The sequence below is a fragment of the Aedes aegypti genome, chromosome 1 (genome assembly GCF_002204515.2).
Source record: "Aedes aegypti strain LVP_AGWG chromosome 1, AaegL5.0 Primary Assembly, whole genome shotgun sequence".
NCBI classification, from domain to species: Eukaryota; Metazoa; Arthropoda; class Insecta; order Diptera; family Culicidae; genus Aedes; species Aedes aegypti.
The window spans coordinates 60,401,848-60,418,359 of NC_035107.1; the positions used below are offsets into that span (position 1 = coordinate 60,401,848).

At 35.5% G+C, this 16,512-nt stretch overlaps 1 protein-coding gene across 1 annotated transcript in view; it reads left to right on the top strand.

Moving 5' to 3' along the window:
• The window catches only part of LOC110681571, a 263,128-nt gene that overhangs the window by 159,102 nt on the left and 87,514 nt on the right, over positions 1-16,512 (top strand). The window contains exon 3 of the mRNA XM_021857686.1: positions 2,413-2,898. The gene's annotated coding sequence lies outside the window, so the exon portion shown is untranslated. The remainder of the gene's footprint in view (positions 1-2,412; positions 2,899-16,512) is intronic.

The following is a 16,512-nucleotide window of genomic DNA, read 5'->3' on the forward strand; positions in this document are numbered from 1 at the left end:
GCGAGAAAACTAACACAGGAGCTTTTGAAAATAACTACTCATATCCTCATAAGAGGACACATATCTGAAGGATAATCAATTCCAAACTTAACTAATTCCAGGACTATTTTACCTTAGATCATTATATCCCTAATTATGGTCATTTTAAAGTTATGAAAGACATACTTGATGTTTGTCAAACACAAAATGTTAGTGTTACGCATGCAGGTTTTTTTAAAAGTATGTGCAATTTAAAGAATGATCGATATTTTAGGTTTTCACAAGTTCGGACTCATTAGTCAGTGAATTTGGATGTACAAGACATGCATCTGAGAATTTTTAGAATGTTTTGCAAATGCCCAATATTTGATATAAAGATTTTTTTTTGTATGGGAACTTTGAAGTAAGAAAGCTAACATCTAAGTTTCAGTTGCACTAATTCTTAAAATTTCTTATGGTATAAATCAAATTTTGAAAAATTTAACAGACAAAAATCAGATTGATTTTGAAGACGAACAACACTCTATTTAAAAACAGATTTGAAAAATATTAGAGATGCGTCGGATTTGAACCTTCAGAAAGTCGAAAAAACGCTTTTGATATATTGAATTGAAAAATTAGTTCAAAACCATTCTGGATTTTCATATATTTCTTCAGGGTTTTCGATTGGATAAAAAGCGTACCCAAAAACGTCAAGCCTTTATTATTCACAATTTCTAAAAAATATTGAAGTAATCTTAGAAATATGTAGCAGATAAATCAGTATGAAACCACAATGAAAAAATTATATTCTAAAACGCATAATTTCAAACAAAATCAATGCAGTTCACCTAAACGTAGCACATTAATGTGAACAGAAGTGCGTTTGCTTGAAAAACATCGCATATAGTACAATTTTAAAGAGCTTCGCCCTAAGTTCCTCACAAGATGGCGCTTATGCATACATTACATTTTGTAACGAAAACCAATTGCTCTTTAAATTACAGTTCAGTATTTAAATCATTCCTAATAATGGTGGGTTATCGAGAAAATATTTTAAAATGTACCTAGTAGTTATTGTATTATGATTCTACGGATATGCGAGTCGAAGATATTATTTGGCGAAGACAAATATTTGAATCACATATCAGGGGGACGATTCCAGATAAATATTGGCCTCAAGGGGGCGAAAGTTTAAAAAGTTTGGGAAGCACTGCTTTATAGGGTGAACCTTAACAAATAGAAATGTGTGGCTTCTTAATGATTTTTAAGGGCCTATTTTATAAGTCGAGTCGATCAAAATGATTCGACTGAAGTCACTGTCGACCAAAAAAATCACTCGACAAAATAATGAAAATTCAATCAAGTGTACGGATTTCGGTCCCTCACGGTATGCATTGTTCACAGATGTGAAAAATAGAAACAAATTGGTATAACTTTTTTGAATAATGAGCATTTATGTTTCTTTCACTTTGCTCGTGTAGATAAATGTTCAGATTTCTTGGAGACAACGCAACCAATTAGTATTATTTTTAAAGCAATTAATCTGTGACTTGGAAACTTGTAAGAAAAGGTTAGAAAATATCAAAAAGTAAAAAGCTTCCGAGATAAGTTTAATTGTAATTCAAGAATAATACTGCTTGGGATCGAATTAAGCTCTAAATCCCATGTTTCCACCACAGAGATTACACGGCCATAAAATCCTTTCAAACACAAATCAACAAAGCTTGGAAAACAACATTGTTGCTCGTTTTGCTCACTCATCGTCGGGGCTGTGAGCTGCAACAAAGAACACTAATTAGCAAAATTAACAACCTTTCCCTATTTGCATTCCATACCGTCACGTTCTGCGCAAATTAGCCAAACAAACAGAGCAGAACTCGTGTTGGTAAAAGGGCCGCCGGCTATCCACGCCCTCAGACAACGCAACAAATCCGCGACTCCCCTTTCTGACTAGAAGTTTTACTTTCCAATTCTAAACTGTAATCTAATTTGCAGGGAAAAAAATCCAAACCGCCAATCTTTCACTAAAGCTTCTCGCCGAGCCCGCAGAATTTTATCGCGAGGTTTTTCCCACTGAATGCATTCAACGCTGGACATGTGTCCAGCTCAGGTGCACGTGCAGTCCCAAGCTTTACTCCATATACAGGTGCGTTTTTCGTTTCCAGACCCCAAAACGATCAACAGCGGTCAATCCGTTCGCTGTAAGAGAAAACTAAGATCTTCGAAAAAAAACAAAAATTTTCGAATTCAAAATTCAGCTCAACAGCAGCAGCAGCTGTTCAACCGAGAGCCGTTCGCTCTTGATCTAATAAAAGCGTAGATAATTACACGCTTCTCGCTGCCTTTCTTCCACCCATCTATCAATCCAGCAGAGCCTCCAGAGCATCATCCCGCGTCATTGCTTAATGATTAACTAATTTGAATTTTCTGCTTTCTTCTCTATTGTTTTAGGAACTGGCCCGGATCGAACGCAATCTAATGTGAGGAGCCCCATACGAGTGCCTGGGTGTTTGCTGGTCGGACCTTACCTTCCGTAGGGGAATATTTTGACCCCGGCCGTCCATCCGTCGTCCAAGATCCGTAGAGTGTTGTTGTGAAGGTGATCTATCGGAATCCGGAATTCGCCCGCGTTAGTGAACTGGGCAGGGTGTGTGTTTGTGTGTGGAACAACAGTTGGTTTTTCGCTCCCGTGTATCGGATATCGGGAATTGGAAACTAGCGGGAGTTTTCCTCGCTGGGGTGGTCAAACGAAACGGGTGGTAGAGAGCCCGGGAAAGAAGAAAGCGTCGATATCGATATGAGGCTGGAACATTTGGTCGGATTGTTTTAGAGATCTATTTTTTTTTTCTTGGGACGAGTGGGCGTGTGCGAAATTCAGTCGAAGGAAGGAAGACGCGATGATGAGATCTGGATGCTGGATGCTGACCAACGATAACGGTGAGTTTCCGGGGTTTTGGGGGTTTTGATTATGCTTTTGTAGGTAATGCTGAAAATAGAATGTAGGTGAAAAAGAACTATTATGTTTTAAATGCATTCGTTTTCATAACTACCTTACATAATACATACTTCCAGCACCAGTATCAGTAGGGGCCAAGATAGCCGTAGCGGTAAACGCGCAGCTATTCAGCATGACCAAGCTGAGGGTCGTGGGTTCGAATCCCACCAGTCGAGGATCTTTTCGGGTTGGAAACTTTCTCGACTCCCAGGGCATAGAGTATCAGCGTACCTGCCACACGATATACAAATGCAAAAATGGTCAATTGGCAAAGAAAGATCTCAGTTAATAACTGTGGAAGTGCTCATAAGAACACTAAGCTGAGAAGCAGGCTTTGTCCCAGTTGGGAAGTAACGGCAGATAAAAAAAACAAGTATCAATTCAAACATTCCATTCATTTCTTATATTCATCACTAAACTCCATTTGACAAATATATCGTGACAACATGTCTACTTGAAGGTTTCAGATAGCTTTTTGGTTTATGTGAGAATGTTATAATATTATTTGGTAGCATTAGGAAAAATGTTCCAATTTTGCAAGTATGGATAAAAAATTCTCAATGTTTTTTGCAATCTACTACTAGGGGGCTTTCCTTAGCCGAGTGGTTAGAGTCCGCGGCTACAAAGCAAAGCCATGTTGAAGGTGTCTGGGTTCGAATACCGGTCGGTCCAGGATCTTTTCGCATCTTTTGCAAATTTGGCAAAGAAAGCTCTCAGTTAATAAATATGGAAGTGCTCATAAGAACACTAAGCTGAGAAGCAGGCTCTGTCCCAGTGAGGACGTTAATGCCAAGAAGAAGAAGAAGAAGCAATCTACTACAGATGACAAGCAGACTTTATTCTTAGGCAGAAACGCCTGTGTCATCCGCAAACAAAGATTTTTGACATCCTTGAGGTGAAAATAGTGTATAATGATGGTCGCAAGATGCTGCCTTGAGAAAAACCTACTCTTACAGAAAGTCTTTCATACATGGAGTACTGATAATTAACCTGAACTTTCTGCAAAATGTGTTTGGCGATTTCATTGCAACCGGAATCTAAGATTCTATGCTGGAATTTTTACAGGTTCGTCCAAATGGTAGAAGATTTTTCACAAAAGTTATAGATGAATAAAATATGTAAAGAATCACAGAAGAGAAATCTTGGCATAGGCGCAGCCAGAGGATGGTAGAACAGGGTTATTTCTTGACGAAAAATAATCAGAATCAACTGATTTGCTACGATGGTTAATATTTTTGTTGGAAATGATACCCGATTTTCTCCAGCAATCATATCCAAATACAATTGCGTCATGATAATGTTCTTGGAGAATTCTTGGAGTGCACTAAAATCAGACGTCCGCCAAAGGTTTCACTCGGAAATTTTCGTCAATAATCCGCAAAAGGATCTTTTAACGAGTCAGCCATGGATATTGCCAGTGATGCATTTTGAACTAAACGCGATCCAAAAATGAACGGAGCCCGAGCCAAATTTGCACGAGAACGCAGTAGACAGTGAACTTCCGAGCAAGAGCTAGCCGCTGCTCAAGAACGGCCCGTTCAGTTTGCAATTGCGAGAGCCCCTCTCGTGTAGGAAATTAATGAATTGATCGCTGCAAATGTTGATAGTTAGGGAAATCAAACAGCTCTTGGTGTATGGAATACCAAAAACATATCTTTGGCAAAGTTTACTGTAGTAATCAGTCAAAATGAACTGAGTTCAATTTTCGGCTCGCACCGGTTCATATTTTTGTACTGCACAATGTTCAAGCCTACTTGATCGCTGCGTTCAAAAAATTGAACTGGAACGCGAACTGAACGCGTTCAAATGCATCACTGGATATTGCTAACAGAACAACTACATAGTCATAACATAGGGGAACTTACGTATTCTCGGCAGTCTAAGGCGATGCCGCGCTTCTTTTGTAATTTTCCCGCACTTCAGCAGACAAATCCTGTGTTTGTCTGTTTACATTTATGCGCTGCTCAATCCTCTATCGATTCACTCCGACAGACTTGTCAAAATGATTTTGGAAACGTTTTTACAACGCTGCGAACAACTATTGTTAGTGTGACTATTGTCGGCAGCCTCATTCTCTTCGGCAACTTTCCCATAAGATCTGCTGGTGAATCTCTTCGACAGCTCCAAAACAGTCGCATTTTGAAGCGAGTTCATTTGAATTGATGATATCTCTGGCGATATTGTTTGTTTAGTCTCGCAAATCTCGTCAGTGGGAAGCGGGCAGAACAAAGAATCATCTGAATGTTTTCATTGATGTGTTTCGATAGAAAAATATTGTGTATTTGGCGTTTGAAATTTGGTTGCCGATAATAGTCAAATGGTGCCGAAGCCGTAAGTCTCCCTAATTAAATAATTTTCCAATAATGAAGAACGTTGGATCCATCATGTAGTCTTTCAAAGGATTATACTAGATATTCTTGTTATTATTCCAGGAACGTCCCTGAAAATTGCTACAACAATTTGATTTGATTTTTTAAACGATTTCTTTATATCTAAGAATTCTTCCAGAAAATCTTCCATGAATCCTTCCAAAACCATTTTCAGAACATTGATTAGTAATTAATTTAAAGACTCTTACAGAAAATTTTTAAGCAATACCTAAATTATTTTCTTTCGCAACACTGGGATAAATTTTTCTAGTATTCCTCACAAAGATTCCTTTGAAACACATGAATTTTCAAGCATTTCTTCAAGTTTTCGATTAAGTTTTGGATTCTTCTAAACATTGCGTCAATGGTTCTAAGTAATCAGTTCAAGAAATTTTCTAATCATTCCCAGAAAAATGCATACATAATTGAATAACGTCATGACTTTGTTTTTGAATCCTTTCTAAGATTCCCTTCCTGAAAAGTTTATTTAAAAATTATCAATAAAATGTAACATTTTTGAAACAATTTTAACTTATTGTAATCTAATCTTACAATAGTTCTTCTTAGAACGATTTTTGAATTTGCCGAGGCATTTCATTAGAAAATCTTATACACATCGGAAAAACAACTTTCATTAAATTTTCCCAAAAGAATTATTTCGTTAAATTTTCATCTATTCCTATAGGAAATCATCAAGGATTAAACCAGTATGTCACGAAGGATTAGGAAAGGATTCTCCACGAAATACAAAGAATTGAATTTATTCCGTTTTAGGAGTTTACCATGTATTAGTCATGATTTTAGCCATGATTCATACTGTGAATCTATGCAAGGATTTTGTCCGGAATTAATTTCCCTAGTAGGTAATGCAATACCCAGAATACCAGAAGCCGCATAACAGTTAACGATCAAATTCGTTTAATTACACAAATTTTATCACACCCGCACTAAATGCTGGATGATATCATTCGATCGATGAGTTTCCTCGCAAAAAAAGGCAATTTTATGAGTTCATACGTACATTACGTTTCGTCCCGTATACTCATACAAAGTAAGTCGGATCAATCCGTAGCAACTGTCAAATCAACTTTGTTATCATAAATTAAGTCACATAAGAGTACATACTCGTTTGCAATTAAGTTTACATACCCGCATTGCATGTTATTTTTCATCATATAAAATATTCACATATATCGCCTCCACTTTTGTACGCTTAAGGCCTTTTCGCAACATCTTATACGTGAAACTTTGCGCATATAAGCATCGCATAACGCAAAAAGTGATTTCGTTATACGTACATTCTGGTTGTATGGGTATTTTCTCATAACTCCACACAGAACTCAACCAGAAACTCTCATGATGTTTCATTAAATGCAACATTATGAGAGGATTCTAAAGAGTAAATTACACAAAATATTTTTTCTTAGATTCTTAAAAAATGCTGTTGAAGTTACGGTAAAAAATGGAGTTATTCTAGAAGAAACTCCTGAAGAAAGTTATGAAGAAATTTCTTTAAACTTATGTAAGAATTTTCAGATGTAATCTCTGTGGATGTGCTCAAAGGAATTCCATGAAGAGCTTTTGAGGACATTCATAATTACAGTATGAAAAAGCTTCCAAAGCTATCCTAGAAGAAGTTATTCAATATATTTTTTGTGTTAATTCTGAAAGAATCGAGGAAGGGAACACTAGTGGGATCGAATCAAATCAAGATCAAATAATGTGTCTCTGTCTCTAGTGAATTTGGGGTTGCTGGAACTGATGCTACTCTTAGAAATATTCCTGCAAGTCACAATTATGAGCTGAAAGTAGCGTTATTTGTATAAATACTGTTTCCATAATATTAAAATGAAATTTAACCCGTCAATGGTCAGCGTTTTATTTTGAGGCAGATGTTTAAATAACTTGAAAACGACACAAAATATACAGGGTGATTACTATTTCCTGTCAGTTAAATAAATAATCGCAGAAAAAAATCAACTTATATTTTGTTAAGACAATCGTTAAAGATTTACAAAGCAGGAAGTACATTGGAAATTGAATTTGGTGCATCTGTTTTCCATGATCATTTACCTTATTGACAGAAAATAGTAATCACCCTGTAATGATATTATGTTTAAAAAACCTGTTCATAAACCTGATATGTTCCACTCAGTGGACATTATATTCACACATCATGTGGCGCTACAGCATGATCAAATGTACCTTAACACCTGCACATCAAACTCCCTGAAAAAGTCGGAAGTCCAAAATTTCGAATATCCTTTTATCAATGGAACCAAACATCGTTCAAGATCAACGTCCATTTTAATTGACTCTAAATAAAAACGTCTACCGAAAATTATTTAGCAATAGAAATTTCCTAGAATTTTGAAAAATAAAATTAACAATAAAACAAAATTCAAAGCCATGACATGTAGTTTCATTAACAACAACTTGATTGCAGAAGTCCAGTGAACCTTTTTGAGTAGAAGTATAAATTATTGATCACACTACACTCACAATTTGTTTTACTCAAGAAACTACGAAACACTTTGAGTATTCAACCTGTTCGCATGTACATCAAATTGACGCTTATATTGAGCTGTTCGGTAATCCAATCCGCATGGTTATTAAATTATTTAACTCATTACGCGTGGTAAAAATGGACAAATTATGGGTGAAATTATGAAAAAATCCACGTGCTTCAAATCCCAGCCGAGCACGTTCCGAGCCGAGCAAATTCATAGCGATGATATTTAGCTTTGTTGGCATGAATTTGCTTTTACAAGTCCAGTGAACAGCTATAAAAATTTTAAATTACACTTATTTTTTTCATCTAAATCCAATGAGAAACATTAGATTTGAACCTCTCTGCCTGTAAAGCAGTATATAAAGCAATATCATATATTTTTTTAAACGAACTCAGTTGTCGAAATTGAGTAAACACCTATGGGAGGAAATACAGTCGACTCTCCAAATCTCGATGTTCTATATCTCGATATCTCTCCCTATGTCGATGATGTCTTAGGTCCCTTCAAACAATTTCTCTCTCCACATCTCGATATCCTCCTTATCTCGATATCTCCGTATCTCGATGAGTGGCTGTTGATTTTTCGTTCCCAATTTTCTCTCTGTATGTCGATATGACCAATACCAAAGGTTACTAGACCAACAAATAAGGAACGCGCAGTGATGTCTGATTGTTTATTATTTTCTTGGCAACGGAGTGTTTTTCGATCTAGTAGGGTAGATGTACCAATAGTGGAGGTACTAAGCACGATTGAACTTCATTTAACCGCCAAAATTCAAGAAGCGCAATTAACGTACATGTTAATGTTGTAACGGGAAGTAACGGTCATTGACTTGATGAGAAAAATGATTTCATCGCAGTAATCCACGTCATGTCAGTGAAAAATAATACCTCCACTATTGGTTCACTGTTCTTTTAGTTGCGGTATATTTTTAATTTGTGTTCCTATAGTTGCGGTATCCGTTGTTTTCTTATGAGATCCTCCACTATAGGAACACTTTACCGCAACTATTGGTACAAGTAAGAAAAAGTTTAGCAATTTTAGTGATATTTCATCAGTTTTGAAACAATTTGAATGCTCTTTTCAACTATTCCGTATATCAACAAGCCAATACATCGATTAGCAGTGTCGGTGCTGTGACTAATGTAATAAAATCAGTGAAAATGACACTACCGCAACTATAGGTGCACCCACAACTAAGGGAACACTTACCCTGTTCAATAAAAATTTGTTCTATGTCTCGATCTCTCCCTATCTGGATATCGAGATGTGGAGAGGCGACTGTAGTAAATTTTGAAAAACTCAAAATTTCTTTTATTAAAACTATGAAAAAAAAACCTTTTTATATAACTGTTTGTCCATAAATCGAGTTTCAAAGCGATAACATGTATATTTCAGTAATAAATTTGATTATGAAAATACAGTGATTATATTTGAGCAGAAAACGAAATTATTAAAAACACTCAAAATTGCATATGCCTCAAATAAACTACATGTAACCCTATTTTTAATTTGCTAGTCTATAAATCAAAATTGAAAGCGATAACATATATTTATTCGGCAATAATTTGCTTAGGGTAAGTGTACCAGTTATGGACATAGTTGTTCCCTATTTCGCCATACGTGATTACTTAAAAGTCACCGAATTTTGAAAACTTTTGTTTATTGTAGTAGTTCGATTTAAGATATATCTTGATGTTTAAGCATTCAAAAAGATTTAAAATGTGAAAGTTATCAAAAAGTCTCATATAGCCAAATAGGGAATCACTATGGCCATAACTGGTACACTTTCCCTATATAAATTCAGAGAACAAACAAATTCAGGGCAAACATGAAAGTTTCCGATTACACTCATTTTTTTTCCTTTTTTGCTAAACGGTTTAAAAATCCTTACTGTTTTATATTTTTTGTCATTCAAATCAAACTAGATTGAGCGATGACATTTATTTTTTTCGACATATTCCATCATGGAAGTTTAGTTTGAATCAGGGACGAAAAAATCATGCTCACAGAAGAGTGTCAATTTTGGAAAATTGATTATCAATGAGGTTCATATTAATTATTTAAAATATGCTGCTATACGGGTAATTAACAATCCGATGCATGGAATCGGTGATATTGACGCGTCTTTAGTGTGTTTCGTGCAAAAATTACAACATCCCGAAGCGGAATGTAAGAAAGTCAAACTGGTTCGAATAAAAATCATTTTTTATTCCCGATTATCACAAAGCGGTTGAGTATCAGCAAGTTAAAAGGAAACTGACAATCTTGCGGCAAGCGCTTTGCCAATCTTTGTTGTATTGTCAAGGTGAGGATAAAAACAAATAAAAAGCAACGAAGCAGCACCCAGCAAGCGTCAGTATAGGCGAGGGTAGATTGAGTATTTTCGTCCCTGGTTTAAATATGTTTAAAAGCTAGGAAACATCCCATTATTTAGCAATTTTACCGTACATCAAAACTCAAAGCCAGAGCTGTTAAATGCCATGAATATCACGTGACTTTGATAATTGAATATTGCTAATATCATCCTTCCCCGTAGAAAAAGTCATCGGAAAATGTTTTTCCCGGTGACCTTTCCCGAATTACTATCGGTTGGCAATCTTCGCTGATGGGATACTTCACTTGGAAGAGTTCTACGAACATTTTAAAACTTCAAAAATTTTGACATTTAACAGCACCGCTCAAAGCAATGACATGTTGTTTTTTTTTTACTTTAATTCAACTGCATAAGATCATTGAAGGATCTTTTCGGGTTGGAAATTTCCTCGACTTCCCAGGGCATAGAGTATCTTCGTACCTGCCACACGATATACACATGCAAAAATGGTCATTGGCATAGTAAGCTCTCAGTTAATAACTGTGGAAGTGCTCATAAGAACACTAAGCTGAGAAGCAGGCTCTGTCCCAGTAGGGACGTAACGCCAGAAAGAAGAAGAAGAAGATCATTGAAGATGTTTGGATAGAAATGAATGGATTCACTAACAGTCATTGAAATACTGTTTTCGAATTTCTAGTAAAATAAATTTAAGTATAGGGTTTCGTTCTACTTCGTCGTAAGAGCTACTATTCGTCGTATCAAACTTAAAATGTTCCACTACGGCGGATATTCCATGTAATTTTTTAAAAGCTTTTATGATTCGTCCACCTGTACACCAAAAATGCAATGAAACTACTGTATTTCGATAAATAACTTCAGTTCAATTTCAATTTTCACTTTTTCACCGAAATCGCATGGACGAACACGATTTGAGAGAAATGCTTAGCGATCGACATCAGTCACACCACTTTCCAACACAAGTTTCTTCCCGCCCCCCTGTGTGACTTACATCGCCGGGCACTTATTTTCACTAAGGACAACCTTCGTACTTCTTCACTGAAGGATTTCATTCCAATCAAACGCCGTAAAACTTCAATAAATTCCCAAATTTAACGAAATTTCCTCAACCGCCGCGAATAATTGAGAATGTAAACAAAGTTCAATCCGTCGTACTGAGAAAAAAAAGTTTGTGCGCGACGCTCGACGTAAAAATACGGTTCCTTTGATTGTGTTGTTTTCGCTGTACTGTGAGCAAATGCCAGAATTGTACGGTCAAAAGTAATTGTGTTTATATGTTTGGGCTGAATTTTGACGAGAAACAATTAATTTTAAAGGAAATTAGTATATTCCATCATGCTGAAGGAATGGAGGGAGATGCCCGTAGATCTATATTTTCTAGTAAAACATTTTATTATAGCGTTGATGTATTGTGTTTTAGCCACTCAATACATCAAAGTGAGCCGTAAGTTGTGAGACGAATCTGGAAACTGATTGCGACGGAGTTGAAAACGATACGACGGATTGAGATTACGGTAAGATGCATTTTCTTTGCATAATTTCCAAAAAGAGATCAAGATTTATCAAAATGTTATTGTACAATGTTAAAGCCGTTTTGAGAAAGAAGTGTTTGGCATCGGTTTGTATCAGCATCATTCACTGAAATACTGGGAAAATTGCAGTTCTCACTGATCAATGCTTAATACGATGGATACTAGCACATCACCCTAATATAAAACTTTCAATTTCTACCCAGAAATGTTTACTAGATTTCCATTAGCTTGGAAATAAATTTTAATATTACATCACTTTAGTCTTGTCGCAAATATGGTGTTTATTAACTTCCTTCGAACGTATAAAACCAGCTGTCCACTGCTGAAAATCGGAGTTCAGCCATCGATAAAACCAACTGGTCAAGTCAACAAAAAAGATGTAGCAGTTTGACCGAGATTTGAACACTGGTCTAGCGAGTGAGAGTCGCGTCCGACACAACTTAGCTATCACACCACACAGAAAGAAATGAGTTCACTTTGCTACATGTTTTGTATTTCTACCTGTAATGGGTTCCTTGACATTTCGTCGATCAAATCCGGTTACGTTTTTAGCGGAATATTGTTGTAAAATATATATGATCGAGTTCTCTTAAATCCGATTATTGGTACGTAGCCAAAAATTACGTCGGTCAATATTATTTTATTTGTTTGCTGTTTGTTCTTTTACAATAAAATTTAAGATGGAAAAAACTGTATGTCTTCGCTTTAAATTTTGATATATTGGTAAAAAGCATAAAAAAGTGTGTATTTCGTAGATTTGAAATAGAAATAAATTTGACGTGTAATCAAAATTTATATTTCTGCGCAAACATATTCACTAGATTGCAGCAGTCATGTTTCAGTCGAGAAAACCGTTGCCCACAAATTACGGGGTTCAAACCCTCAAAGGGGGCTCAAACGTAACGATCTATATAACATTTTGGAAATTTTCATACAAAAAGCGTTACGAAGAGGGAAGGGGGTCAAAAATCCAATCCAATGTTGCCGTCCAAATCCAATTTTACCGTTACGTAATAAATGGATGCTGCCTTATGGCTTCGAATTTTGCTTTTTGGGCGAACAATTTAAAAAAAGAACAAAGTTTGCCGTAGATTTTAAATTGACGATATTTTGTTTATGATTTCTGCCCAAGCATGTTCGCTGGGCTACTACAATCAAATTCGTTTAGAAAGTACTACTTTTCACCGGGTGTAATGTTGCATTTTAGAAAACGGAGTTATGCATGGTCGAATTTGGACTTTTGACTTTTTCTGGACCTTTTGCAATAAGCTTAAGTTTTCTCTCCCTTAGCAGCAAAAGAGTTGATCTTTTCCAACAGAAATTATTTTTTACAACACTTACTGAATGAGTTCTGTCTTAGTAAAATGCATAATTAATTCTGTGGACGCACTTCCAAGAATTGTTTTGGATCCTCATCATAGTTTTTATTTTTTTATGGATCTGTGTTTGTGTTATGGTAACATAAGTATTGATAACAATTTCGGGGACCGCCAATATTAAAAAAAAAAACTATCAATATCAAAATTCATAACAGTTCCACTAGTTTGCTGTAAAATAAAATAAATTCTAGGAATTCTGATCGTATTTTCGAAGGAATTTCGATCAGACTAAATTGAACCTTAAATCTGTCCAATACATCAGTGCCCATTAGAAATTCTCCATAATTAACACAGCGAAAGGAAATCAATATTTTCGTGTGTCTTAAGATCAAGTTATATGTCTTAAGTATTTTTGGAGTTACTCAATCCAATACCGCTCTCAGAAATATTTTTGTAGGTCAAAATTTTGATTAATTATAAGCTTAAACTATGAGCATAGAAGCTGATAAACATACACACAATCCCACTAAAATGAATATCTCTCTTAATATCACTAGGTTTGCTTAATAATTATAAATTTGGGAGGTATATAAGTACTAACATGGGACCTTCCTTAGCCGTGTGGTTAGTGTCCGCGGCTACAAAGCAAAGCCATGCTGAAGGTGTCTGGGTTCAATTCCCGGTCGGTCCAGGATATTTTGGTAATGGAAATTTTCTTGTCATCCCTGGACAGTATCATCGTACCTGCCACACGATATACGAATGCGAGAATGGCCACTTTGACAAAGAACGCTCTCAGTTAATAACTGTGGAAGTGCTAATAAGAACACTAAGCTGAGAAGCAGGTTCTGTCCCATTGAATTGTACCCCGTTTGGCATAAAGTCGTTTGGCATAAAATCGTTTGGCATAAAGCCATTTGGCATTAAGTCGTTTGGCATAATGGCCGTTGGGCATAATGGTCATTTGGTATAATGGCCGTTTGGCATAATGATTGACTTAAAATAAATATCGGCATTTTTTAAGCATTTACCGAGATCAACACCACCGAGCCCATAGAAAAAAAATTGGTAGGTTCTAATCAAACGTGATGTTCGTTCAGGGATTTTTCAAGCTAAAAATTTCAAAATTTGTTGTGACATTAGAGAGCATTACTAAATAAAACTCTTGACGGGTGTCTACATTTCAAAACATAGAGTATCTTTAAGCTTGTTGCGATATACATATTTGAAAACAGTAAATTGACAAAGAAAGTTCGCAGTTATTCATTAAGGAAATGCTCATAGAATATTTCGCTGCAGATCAAGCGCTGTCCCAGTTTGGGCGTAACACTCGATGAAAATTACTTGATAAAAGAATGGATTTTTTTTTTTGCAAAATATCAAAAGCTCTAATCCAAAAATCTATCAATGCGACTCAATTCAAAAATAGCCTATATACGAGAGCAGAATATTTTTCGTCTAAAATGTTTAAGGCTCTAACGCAAAAAAAATAATTTCACAGCATAGCTCAAATGAACAACACATCTTTAAAAGAAAATATTTGTGGCAAAACTTTTCAACGGTTCAATATAAATTCTAATTTTGGAAGTGTACACCCAAACACCGTTTATTATCGAGAAGGAAAAATTTGTGATTGAAATAATATTGCTGTGCGCGTTTGAAATGCAAATATCAAATGCGGGAACACCAAACGCGATAAGATTTTTCATAAGGAAAGCGAAATCAAAGTTAGCTTTTCTTTGCTAGGTTGGTGGTGATATGGACCACGGTTGTCAGGTGTCAATTGATTATTTTGTATTACCGCGTTTGGAACGCATTTGATTTGCACGTCAAACGTACACAGCAATATTTTTCCAGCATACCTCGGAAGGAGATCACGTGTTTGCCCCAAAAAAAGTATATGTTGAATATTGGCAGATTTTAAAGTAATTATCATCCTAACAACACATCCGGCAAGAATTGATAAAACAGCAAAATATAAAAATGGTTAACATTTAACTTTACTAAATAATAGAATTTAAAACAGTATATATATGAAGAACAGCCTATTTTTAAAAGAAGGCAAAATTTATAATTAAACCTATAGAAGAATGGACGACAAAAATTATTGCAGCATAATAGAACGAAAAGACATTAAAAAGTGCGTTCAGAATCATCAAAGTGAATGTACTACTATTCCCCGGAAGACTGGTTTCCCCGAAAAGTGGTGACGAGAAAGAACGATAAACAGTCAAAAGAAGGAAGTATTCTGCCATTCTCGGCTATACACATGATGGCAGAAATGTTGAAGACGGTAAAACTCGAAAGAACCGCCAATTAAATAGAGAAGGGTGCGTATTAGATGGTCAGTTCGTTCACCACCCTAAAATGTATAAAGTGACGACAATTATGAGTGCTAAAAACTTTTCGGGGAAGTGGGCTAGTCGGGGAAACGGGAATTCGGGGAACTGGCATTCGGGGAAATGACATTCGGGGAAGAGTAGCACAACCCATCGAAGTAACTGCAGTATTCGATTTGTCTTTTCGCTGATAATTTTAGCAGATCAATGTTATCGATTGCCACCCTTTTGTCAGTTGGAAACAAAAAAAAACTAAAAATATATAGCTCCAAAGAATTTACTAATGGTTACATCATATTTAGAAGAAAAAAAAAATAGGGTAAATTTGTGCTAAATATATAAAAATGGTCAGTGCAAGAATTTGTTCCAATAGCGAAACTCAAAAGAAGAATAAATATTTGAAAGAAGGGTAATTTCAGGATAAATAATAAAATACTATTGGCAATTACTTTCCTAATATGCTTAAATTTATTCAAGAGCGAATGATTGTTGAATAAAGTGTCATTTTGTATCAATTGACTCCAAAACAAGTCTGATGTCATCAGAAAGATTCAATAGAAACGTAAAAATGAAAAATTGAGAAATTCTTTGTTTCAGACTTATTATGCCAAACGACTTTATGCCAAATTACCATTATGCCAAACGACTTTATGCGAAACGGCTTTATGCCAAATGACTTACCATCATCCCATTGAGGACGTAATGCCAAGAAGAAGGATAAGAAGAAGATAAGTACTAACCTGAAACTAAGCCAAATTTCGTATGTAATGATTGTATTAAAATTGATCGCAAAAATACTGAATAAGATACTAGGACATGACTGGTACTGAGATTGTCGGGAAAAATTAGCATAATTGTAAGGATTGTAAGAAAACTGTTCATGTAAGCACTGTTATAATTTAACAATCATAGTTTATATATATGATTTGATCCAAAATTCTGACAAAATATCAGTTTTAAGCTGCCCAAAACAACTTTTTTTAAAAAGGTTTCGTTCATTATTTGCGAGGAGTTGAAACATGTACATTTGAAGTGGGAAAAGTATTTTAGCCGCAGAACACATTGTTTATGGTTTGGTGTAAACTATGTAGAATTTTTACTAACAGCACATAAACATAACCATAAACACATTTGGTTATACAGTGTACC